Raw genomic sequence first — 12,291 nt, 5'->3', positions numbered from 1 at the left:
CTACATTGAAATTTTATATATGTATATGTATATGTATATGTATATGTATATGTATATGTATATGTATATGTATATGTATATGTATATATAATTTCATATATCTTATATATATATAATTTCATATATATTATATATAATTTCATATATATTATATATATATATAACATACCTATTTTGCTTGTTATTAAAATTTAAACTAATATTGAGTATGTATTTTATTCACTGAAGCCTATCTACTCAGAAATCATGGTTTCTTTCATACCCAGATTCCTTAATAATATCAGCCCATTCTTTATTTTCTCCACGTCTCAGGTACACATGGGACCCTGAGCCACAGATAACTAAGAATATCTAATAGCTTGTAATGCCAATCCATTGGATGCAGTTTGTTCGTAGTGCCTCAGTTCATTCAGTCTTTGTTTCAAGGACAAACGGATGGTTATGTTGTTCAGCATCTCTTCTTTCCCAACACTCAATGCAATCAGCTTCATGATTATTTGCTTTCTGGCACACATACTTTCAAATAAATGTAAGAAAATGATGACATATATATAATTGGTGGCATGAGAAATTCTCCATAGAGTCACAACTCAGAGATACTGTCTACATGTTCTACATAATTGCGTTTACACTGTCTGATTCTTAACATAGGTTGCCTCTTAACATAGGTTTCATAAAGGGCTCCTGAATACTAATCTCATTCATTCTTTCACTTGTACTCTCCCAGATTTATGAAATGACAAAGCAATACTGACATCCATATTTCTTTCTGTCTTTCATTTTCACCTTTTTTTCTGTCAAATAATTTGATAATGCTGGAGACAGCATCCACATATTTTCCTTTTATCTTTATTACTTCATTATGTGGTAATTTGTATTTAAAAACTAAATTTCATTTGTATGTACTGTCATCTATCTCAGGGTCCATGTAATGCCTCCCCAAATGTTCTTTAGTTCTATGGATAGATTTTAGGGTATATTTGTAATGTGTATTTTTCTTAAGAAGCTGTGAGAAATTTCCTAAGAATGCTGGTTCAACCAAACAGTACAAAAGTGAAACCCTAAAAACAATATATTTTACCAACATCTGTCATGTTTCCCCAAATACATTAATGAGGGTAACTTAAGTACCCATGGGTAAAGGATTACTTATAGGAACATGGGTTATTTGAAGACAGCTGCATCATCAAATTACCCACCCCAGTGTGGTGATATCTTCATAAGACATGCATTCTAACCTCCTTCCCAATTTCAAGTATCCAGCCCCCAAAATCTCTTTTCTTACTCTACTACTTATGTAATATTTATAAGGGTAGTTTGAGTATTGTAGGAATTTAAGTATCCTGAATATTGTTCATTTTTTACTTTTCCTACTTGTGTCTTCTAAGGGGTTTGTGGTTTATTACTGTTAAAAGACACCAAGACCAAGACAACTCTTATAAAAGCAAACATTTATTTGGGGCTGACTTACAAGTTCAGGGGTTTAGTCTATTGTCATTCTGGCAGGAAGCTTGGCGGGCTTCAGACAGACATGGTACTGGAGAAGAAACTGAGAGTTCTGTGTCTTGATCTTGATCTTGGCAGCCAGGAGGAAGGTGTCTTCCACATTTGCCAGAGCTTGAGCACTAGGAGATATCAAAGTCTGCCTACAGAGTGACACACTGCCACCAAGAATGCCACATTCAGAATAATACCACTTTCCATGGGCCAAACATATTTTAACCACCACCCTATGCCTGGTATTCAAGGTTTACTATGTTCTGAAGTATTAGGATCTTGCTTCCTATCAGCAGAAATGAATATTCTAATTTGAAGAAAATAACTACAAAATAACCAAGTCATATATTTGATAGTATTTCATATTAGCTACGTATCATGTAATCATTAACACCTTGGGATCAATGTGTAGATTATTTTTGAATATAATTATCATTTATAAATAGATTCAATTGCTGCTTAGAGGAAGAATCAAATCTGTTCTAATGCACCATTTTAATCAGTAAAATTAGCTGACAAATTGCATGCATTTGCCAATTTTAGGCATGACTTATTTCAGCAAAAGTTTATAATGCTTAATAAAATTATTATCTATTCAGCATAGTAGAGTATTCATTTTCAGAACATTACAATTTGATTTTCAGATCTGCCTCATAAATGGTCCTTGTAAGGATTATTTCTATTGACAATAGCTTTCAGATTTCTAAAAGTTTCACATTCTAATATACTTGTTCATTTACCAATCTAGATTTAAATAATTCTTACTTTACACTTCTGGTCTGTTGAACATGTATATAATTCAATCAGCATTACTACTAACATAAATACCATGAAAGTTTTTTATAAACATGACAAGATATAATAATAAAACACTATTAAGAAATAGGCTAATAGTTATACATAGAAGTAGGCATATTTTGCATTAATAAAAATATTCTTCATGTGAAGTTTGCTTACCTTTTCCTATGAATTTGTTTATAATATATATATATACATACATATGTGTATATATATGTGTATATATATATATATATATATATATATATATATATAGAGAGAGAGAGAGAGAGAGAGAGAGAGAGAGACAATAAATTTCTCTTTCTAGTTATAAGGGTCAAAAGAAGCTCTTAAGATTTCTAGACCATTGTTTTACAACTCAGTGATATCCAAAAACTCAGACTTATTTACTTTTATAATCCATTTAATGACCTAACATTATTTTTATTTTCTTTGCATGATTTTTTTTTGCCTATTTTCTTCCTCTAATAAGGGCAAAACTGACCCAATTATTTTCTTTTTTTTCCTTCTTTTTTTATTAGATATTTTCTTCATTTGCATTTCAAATGCTATCCCGAAATTCCCCTATACCTTCCCCCTGCCCTGCTCCCCAAACCATCCACTACCACTTCCTGGCCCTGGCATTCCCCTGTACTGGGGCATATAATCTATGCAAGACCAAGGGCATCTCCTCTCACTGATGGCCATCCTCTGCTACATATGCAACTAGTGCACAACCAACATTCTTTACAGTTCCAATTCTACTCACACCAGAAACCATACTTGTATGGACAAATAATGTCTAGGTAGTTCAGAGCTATCACTGACAAAAGTATGTATACTTAGGGTTTACAATGTGATGTTTAGATGTACTTACTAATTATGATGAGTTTACTAATCAAGCCAGCTGTTATGTTTCCCATCATACTTAACTTTTGTAATAATATATAAAAATTAATCTGTTAGCAAATTTCAAATGCACAATATATCACTAGTTCCTCAGAGTCAACAAACATTATGTCATCTTCCTATATTTACTTATAATGTACCTTGAGAATATTTTTATTTCTTTTTTGGTTGATTATTTTATTTAGTTAGATTTCAAATATTGGCTCCCTTTGTGGTCTCCACTCCACAAGTCTGTCACTCCCTCTCCTTCCCATTTGAGTCTGAGAGGGTGCTCCTTCATGCCCCTGACTCACTCCAATCTCACCCCACTAGCATCCCCCTTTCCTGTTACATCAAGTTTCTACAGGATTAAGTACATCCTTTCCCACCGAGGCCAGACAAGGCAGTCCTCTGCTACATATGTAATAGGGACCAGAGAGTTTGATTTTTAATACAGATTTACGAACTATTTCTCTATTTCAGTCATGAATTATTTCAATGAAAATTTCTTGACTTGGTAAGAAGTCATCAATAGATCACTCAGGATTTAGATTTCTTATGTATTATTTTAGTGAATTTACCCTGTTTAGAGTGCTTTGAATATCATGGAAACATTCTCACAGACATAATTCTACATGGTTTAAACAAAACAGAAATAATCTCAACTTTTTGAGATAATGTTCTCTCCTTGTTAGCAGGTGTTTTCAGAATAGATGTTATTCTTCAGTCAAACATTATGGACAGGAGGTGATGATAACTGTAACTGATGTTACAGCTTTGTCATGCTGTGACAAGAATAAGTGACGATTTATATCTCAAAATTAAGTGCAGCAAAATACTTTTAAAAATGCCTGCATAAGTAGTCACAAAAGTGGTTCAGCAGATAGAAGCACGTAATACAAACCTTGATGCACTAAACTCAAATATTAGAATCCACATGGTTAGAGAAGATCACTGACTTCTGCAAGTTGTCTGACCTATGTACGTACATTGTGGCACTTGCTCTATTACTACCATGAAGCAAGCAAGCAAGCAAGCAAACAAACAAACAAGTAAATAAATGTATTTTTTAAAATAGATAAAAATCATGAATTTAATGATGATTACACTAAAATTGTAATGCTTACACCAAAATAAATGAAAATGGTATATTCAGTATATTAGTTGATAATATTTTTCTGATGTACAACTAATATAATTATTCTAACATAGATATACTAAAATCCATTATGTAATAGCTCTTTGTTATCCTGTTTGTGGATGCCATTTCTACCATTGTCTATGAATATTTCACGTGGAAACACTCGGCTTCTCTCCTTGGCCATCAGTTTTATCCAGAACACTAGGCTCAAAAATGCTTAGGAACTGACCTTAGTTTTCGTTATAAAACATCTTTTTTTTTCTTTCTTTACCATATTGTAAAAAATGCAATGACAAAGGAAGTAATAAACTCTCCTTCTGACAATTCAATAACTAAGTAAAATGTCATTACTAACATGGTCCTATGTTAGCACTTTCTAGTGTTATAATGTCTAGCTCAAATGTGTTTCTCTGTCCAGAAATCTCTATAGTAGAAGTCTTTATCTAGTAACCGTGTTAGTCACTTAAGTGATCATGCCTGAGAAATGCCTAGTCAGACATTTATCTCTTAGTTTCATGCTCCGTGTTCAAAATGGATTATGAGGTGTTTTCTTCCAGCTATGACTAATTCATGCAGAGGCAATAGTGCCATTGAGAGTCAGGTGTCATCTTGTCACATTCTTCTTTGTTACATGACCTCAGAACCATTTTATGTGGCAATATTCTAGGGGTGCAAACAGAAAACATCCAAGGCAAAAGCTCTGCCAAAAAGTATATGCAGCTTTTTTTTTCTCCTTTGCAAAGTTCTCTGTACTGAAAAGAATAGACTTGCAGTTTATTATCTTTGAGATTTTACAGTAATGACACTTATGTAGTATGCTTAAACTTGTTCTCACCTATAACCTAGTATATTTTTCTATGAAGGCAATCCCTAAAGACCGAGAACCCTAAGCAGAAATATAATTACTAAAAATCACCTTCTTTTCTTACCATATAATAGTCTCAAAAATTGGTGTCATTCTAGAGTTGACAAGATCCTGAGACTTTGATCTTAATAGCATATATTTTGTCTATGGTGCTAAATATCTGGGTGTCAAAAGGCAATAGGATTTTCAGGAAGGGAAAATGTAAATGTCTGTGTCACAGCATGCTAGATCATATTGAAAGCAAAACTGAATCTAAGATTCAAGGGAAGCAATTATGTTTTCAGAACTTTGATTTTCAGTTGCATAGTTTATAATAAAAGTTGAACTTTGGAGATGGAAGCAGATGGAAGCCTGTTTGATCGGCTCTTCTTTTCGTACCATTCCATAGTCATTTCTGCGGATTCTGATGGGCTTGCAGAGCTGTAAGAAGCAACATATATTATGATGTAAATGCCATCATTATGACATATGCTTAAACTTCTGCTGAGAAATAAATAAAATTTCTTGAGATGCCTGCTGTTTATCCCAGCTGTTTATTTCTCACAGCCCATAAATGGAAAAGTCACACAGTTTAGCATTTATATGTTACCACGGCATTTGGAAATAATTAAAATTCTCTCAGAGAGAACTTTCTTTTCATTCTGAATTAGAGCTTGCAATTTCCAGAAGAAAGGGCAAAGCAGGGCATTAACTGAGGTTAAACTAAGTGTATTTTTTTTTCTTGATTTGTGATCATGCTAGATTTTTGGCCTCTTCTTATTTCAATTTTCTAACCATTTAATAAATAACTGTGGAGATAATCTGAAATAAATACATGGTTCTTACTCCTTATTCCAATCTGTATTTTCAGAGGACACGCAATTACCATTGGGAAAGTGTGTAAACTGGTATGACTGCAATGGGTTTGACTTGTGCAGATACTATTGCACACCGAGAAATGAGAACCAAGGGAGGTACAGTGCCCTGACTGAAACATGCTCTGGTATCTTAAAAATTCAAAAAAAAGTGAATAATTCTTGCACGTATCATTTAATAGATGTATTTATTCATGAATATTTAAACATTTAATATTTACTCTTTCAGAATTCTTATACAGCTATATGATTATAATATGCAAATTTCAGTTTGTTTAACAGTAGATTTAATTTTTATATCTCAAAAAGGACAATGTAGCACTATGCTCATATTTGTTGTTATGCTTAGTAACTTCAGTAATCTAATAGATTTTTGTCTATGTCTGCACACCAGTTATCATTTATGAGCAGAACAGACAAATTCTATAACAATCGTTGGACATATTATTGCTTAAAAAGTTCACAACTTAAAATATAATTATCATTTTGAATTTTTTCTTCTTGTTTGAATTGTTTTAAATACAGTGATATGAGAACTTCATTAAAATTGCATTCATAAGTGATTAATATAATCAAGTAATCAAAGTAAGTCAAGTAAATTTGGAAAAGAGTATAATAATTTGTATAACATTTTCTGTAAAGTTTATCCAAAATTTTATTCTAGTGGGATTACAAATGTGTTCATTATCTCAAAAAGTAAAGAATCATTTATTACTGAAATTTTCAAAAGTGAATATTTGTATTAGCATTAGTGAGATTATTTGAATTTTCAAATAATTTTTATCCTCAGGCGACTTGGGAAAACTAAATTTATATCCTCTCTAAACAGAGGGTTGAGACTGAGTCACTATTATCATAAAATCACTTAAAATAGCTCCAGAATTTATAGTGGAATCATGAATGCATTCATTATTTGCATGTTAAGAAAAGCAGTAAAACTTCCACAAATTTGTCATTGCATATAAATTTTATTCTGATGTTTGGTGAAATAACATTAGTTAAATTGAAATAGTTTTTTTAATTTAGGAAATTAAAAATTTCAACACACCATTGAACTGGATGTTTAATTTTTATTGTCTAAATACGATTATGTTGCTTATACTCTTTGAGGGGGAGGGGTCAAGGAAAGGAATTACTTGGCTTACACTTCTGCAAAACTGTTCTTTATTGAAGAGAGATAGGACAGGAACTAAAATTAGGCAGGGACCTGGCAGCAGGAACTGATGCACAGGCTATGGAGGGATGCTGCCTACTGGGTTGCTTGTCATTGTTTGCTCTGCCTGCTTTTTTAATAGAACCCAGGACTACAGTCTAGTGCTAGCATAATCCACAATGGGTGGTGCCCTCCCCATCAATCACTAATTAATAAAATGCCTTACAGCTGGATATTATGTAGACCTACTTTCAGTTGAGGTTCCTCCCTTTCAATTATCTCTAACTTGTGTCAAGTTGACATAAAATTGGCCAGTGCCAGGGCCCTAATTTGACTCTAGATTTATCTTTGGGATGGGATGGTGGGTATCTCCTTTTGCCTTTTAACTGGAGAGCTGCTGTCTTTCAGATGCCTTCCCCTGTCTTCTTGCCATCTACAGTTGTCCTTGTAGGTCTAAAGCTGGAGGAGATGAAAAGGAAGCCATCTTTCAGTGGGCCTCTCTGCAGTGACTGACAGAAATCTCTTACGAATTTTCTTCAGATAATTAGGCTTCAATGTATTTGGTTAAACCACACATAACCTATTTAAAGGCTGTTCAGAATGTCTGTAGAAAAATGTCTTTGAGCTTTTGAACAGACATCACTATGAGGCAAGTTTTATTTATTTATTTTTGTTTTGTTTTGTTTTTGTTTGTTTTTTTTTTACATTGTAGCTCTCTTCTGACACACCAGAAGAGGTCATCAGATCTTATTAAGGGTGGTTGTGAGCCAGTACCTTCGGAAGAGCAAGCTTCCCTGCTAAGCCATCTCACCAGCCCATGAGGCAAGTTTGAAAACTTAGAAGTAAATAGGAAAATGCAAGAATACTGGTCAGTGTGTTCCCTGTTTTCTTTTCTTTTCCTTTTTCTTTTTCTTTTTCTTCTTCTTCTTCTTCTTCTTCTTCTTCTTCTTCTTCTTCTTCTTATTATTATTATTATTATTATTATTATTATTATTAATTAATTAATTTTTGAGGCAGGGTTTCTCTGTATAGCCCTGACTGTTCTGGAACTCACTTTGTAGACCAGGCTGGCCTTGAACTCAGAAATCCAGCTGCCTCTGTCTTCCAAGTGCTGGGATTAAAGGCGAGCGCCACCACCATCCAGCCTTCTTTTTGTCTTTTTTTTTTTTAATGTTATTGGTCTTTAAGAATTTCACACCATGCAACCCAATCCCACTTATCTCTCTTTTCACTCATACTCCCCCTCCCCCTTTAACCCTCCCTCTCAACAGAGAAAACATAAATCTAATTGTGGAAGCTGTAGTAGGTCATAATGTGTCCTACATCTTTGCTTGAAAAATGTTCATTGAAATGACACTTTAATCTGGTTTGAGGCTGCTGGCTTCTGCTAATCTATCCATATTGGAACCTCACTGGATTCCTGGGTTATGAAGATCCTGTAGTTTAGGATTTGTAGGTCTGATGCCTTTTTGTTCTCCAGCAGTTCCTCAATGGCTAGATGTTTAGGTGGGCAATTCAGAGTCCTGGATCTGAGCGTGAAAGGTATCTAAGTGGGATACTCCATTGGCTCTCCCACTCACAGCCCCTCAGAGCCAGCTCATTAGCAACTGCCACTCTACCATGCAGCAGGCCAGGAACAAGGGCAGCTCTCCTGCCCTCCTTATCCTAGAGTCAGCTCTTCCTGGCTTAGAGAACAAGGAGTAAGGGAGAGGAAGGTGATTACTTTCTCACTCACACTGCTACACAGCATACAATTTTTGGTGTCAGCTCTCCCAGGATGGGACTCCTGGTGGTAGCAAAGGCCAAGACCCATCATGGTTCCAGGGACATCCCTAGCTACTCACATCAGGCTGTTCCTCATTACCCTTGAGTCTCCCGTTATGCCTCTTTTCATTATGCCCACATCCTTTAGATTCTAATTTTCTTCCATTTATCTACAACTTAATTGCTCCTCTTAGCAGAACCTGGACTCTCTGAGTATCTGGGTTTGTCTTAGGAGTAGATTTAGGAGTGCTATGCCACCTTTGTGCATTATGGTGCCAGGCAGGGGTCATCTCAGGCATGGTATGCTTTCCCAGGCCTGTATGGCACCAGAGTGGTGGTTATCTCAGGCTGGTTCCTTGTCTGCATCCCATGGTGCTTGTCTAGCATCCTAGGTCCTTTAGGATCACCCCTTGACTTTCCTGCCTGAGCAGCCCTTTGTGAGCATTACCTGTCTTGGATTCACTACCTCCTTGGCCCAGTGGTTCCAGGTAGGGGTCTTCTAGTCTCTGGCTTGCTACCTGTCCTTGGACACTTCTGACTCTTTTGGAAACCAGGCTGGTAGTTGTCTCAAACTTATTTTTCCCCCCAGGGATTCTTAGGCTACTACTCATTCAGCTGTTGGTCAGAAAACTGAGACTAGACACAGCCTTTGTCCTCTCTGCCACCTACTGGCATGCATGTAACACAGTGGCCATACTTGCAACATGACTACAGAGGATTATTATAAGTATTACTTATACTTCTATAAAATTATGTTTTGCCTATTTTTCATGGTTTTAGGAAATGTATTCCAAAATTAGAATACATTAAATCACACTTTCCAAAAGTAAATTGTGGCCATTTGTTCTAGCCATCTCAAGTACTCAAGGTACTTAGGACGATTACATCATTGTAATATGATAATTCTGTTCAAATGATATGACCTAAAGTATTCTCTTCTTTATGCCATTGGTCTATCTATCTATCTATCTATCTATCTATCTATGATCTCTCTTTCCTCCGTTCACAGCATCCATTTAACTGTTCACACTTGCTTTCACTAAATAAACAGGGACAACATGGCAAACATCATTCAGCTTTAAACATTAATTACATTAAAATCAACATTTCACATTAAGGTTTGAGTTGAATATTCTGAGTTTCTTATTTGTCTTGGGATGATGAGAAACTTTCTTTATCCCATAAGTGTTTTAAGCCTGAAACCAGAATATTTGTGTTACAATTTAAACCCTGATAGATTGTTCTTAATGCTACCGCCTGTGCACTGGCAGAGATCCTTGCTTCCAACTAGTCTTTCTTTATGATTCCATTCTTAGACTGTGTTTGCACTAGTATTGAGCAAAGCAAATATTTGGATAATTAATTGAGAGTTTCACATTCTCAACTACACAAGTATGACAGCAGTTCCTGTTCATCCAAGGTCAAGCTCTTGTTTTTTTTTGTTTTTTTTTTTTTTTAATGGATATTTCATTTATTTACATTTCAAATGATATCTTCTTTCCCAGTTTCCCCTCCACAAATGCCCATCCCATTTCCCCCAACCACTCCCACTTCACCTCTCAGGCACTCCCCTGCACTGAGCCTTCCCAGGACCAAAGGCCATTCCTCCCATTGATGCCAGACAAGGTCATCCTCTGCTCCATATGAAGTTGGAACCATGGGTTCCTCCATGTGTACTCTTTGGTTGATGGTTTAGTCCCTGGCAGCTCTGGGAGGTCTGGTTGGTTGATAGTGTTGTTACTCCTATGGAGTTGCAAACACCTTCCTCTTCTTCAGTCCTTTCACTAACTCCTCCCTTGTTTTCCCATGCCCAGCCCAATGTTTGGCTGCAAACATTCAGATCTGTATTGGTCAGACACTGGCAGAGCCTTTCAGGAAACACCTATATCAGGCTCCTGTTAGCAAGTACTTCTTGGCATCTGCAATAGTGTCTGAATTTGGTGTCTGTATATGGGATGGATCCTAAGGTGGGGCAGTCTCTAGATGGTCTTTCCTTCAGTATCTGCTCCACACTCAGTCCTCATAATTCTATGTGTGTTCTTTTGTGACTGGGTTACCTCACTCAGAAGAATATTTTCTAGTTCCATCCATTTGCCTCAGAATTTCATGAAGTCATTGTTTTTAATAGCTGAATAATATTCCATTGTGTAAATGTACCACATTATCTATATCTGTTCCTCTGTTGAGAGACATCTAGGTTGTTTCCAGCTTCTGGCTCTTATAAATGAGGCTACTATGAATATAGTGAAGCATGTGTCCTTGTTATATGTATTTATGCCCAGGAGAGGTATAGCTAAGTCCTATGTTCAATTTCTGAGGAACCCCTAGACTGATTTCCAGAGTGGTTGTACCAGGTTTCAAAACCACCAACAATGGAGGAATGTTTGTTTCTCTGTCTTCACATTCCTGCCAGTATCTGCTGTCAGCAGAGTTTTTGATCTTAGCCATTCTGACTGGTGCAAGGTGCAATTCCAAGGGGGTTTTGATTTGAATTTTCCTGAGGTCTAAGGATGTTGAACATTTCTTTAGGTAATTCTAAGTCATTTGATAGTCCTCAGTTGAGATTTCTTTGTTTATCTCTGTATCCCATTTTTAATAGGTTAGTTGGTTCTCTGAAGTCTAACTTCTTAAATTCTTTGTATATATTGGATATTAGCCTTCTATGGGATATAGGATCGGTAAAGATCTTTTCCCAATCTCTCCGTTGACATTTTGTGCTATTGACAGTATCCTTTGGCTTTCAGAAGCTTTTCAATGTATAGGGTCCCATGTGTTGATTGTTGATCTTAGAGCATAAGACATTGGTGTTCTGTTCAGGAAACACAACCAAACAATCATTTACCACAATCTCGTAGGCTTCATCCAAGGGAGGCACAGATGATAAATGATCATGAGATTCACTATATAAACAAATTCAAAGGAAAAAATTCTGAGCATCTCAGTACATGCTGAGAAAGCATTTGGCAAAATTCTACACACTTTCATGGTGAGAGTCTTGTAAAGATCAGGAATTCAAGGCCCATACCTAAACATAACAAAAGCAATATACAGCTAACCAATAGCCAAGACCAAACTAAATGGAGAGAAATTTAAAGCAATCCCATTAAAATCAGGATCTAGACAAGGCTGCCTACACTCTAGCAATCTATTCAATATAACACTGGAAGTCCTAGCCAGAATAATTAGACAACAAATGGAGGTCAAAGGGATACAAATTGGAAAGAAAGAAGTCAAAATATCACTATTTGCAGATGATATGATAGTATATATAATTGACCCCAAAAATTTCACCAGAGAACATTACACCTGATAAACAACTTCAGGAAAGTGGCTGTGTATAAAATTAACTCAA

At 35.6% G+C, this 12,291-nt stretch overlaps 1 non-coding gene across 1 annotated transcript; it reads right to left on the bottom strand.

Moving 5' to 3' along the window:
* Positions 1 to 9,530: 9,530 nt before the first annotated feature.
* Gm25550 lies at positions 9,531 to 9,660 on the bottom strand. Its single transcript, XR_003951703.1, has one exon. It is a non-coding gene; the product is annotated as a small nucleolar RNA SNORA17 (small nucleolar RNA).
* Positions 9,661 to 12,291: the final 2,631 nt, after the last annotated feature.

This window comes from Mus musculus, chromosome 15 (assembly GCF_000001635.26).
Source record: "Mus musculus strain C57BL/6J chromosome 15, GRCm38.p6 C57BL/6J".
In the NCBI taxonomy this organism is placed as follows: Eukaryota; Metazoa; Chordata; class Mammalia; order Rodentia; family Muridae; genus Mus; species Mus musculus.
This window is presented reverse-complemented; position numbering and strand designations above follow the sequence as displayed.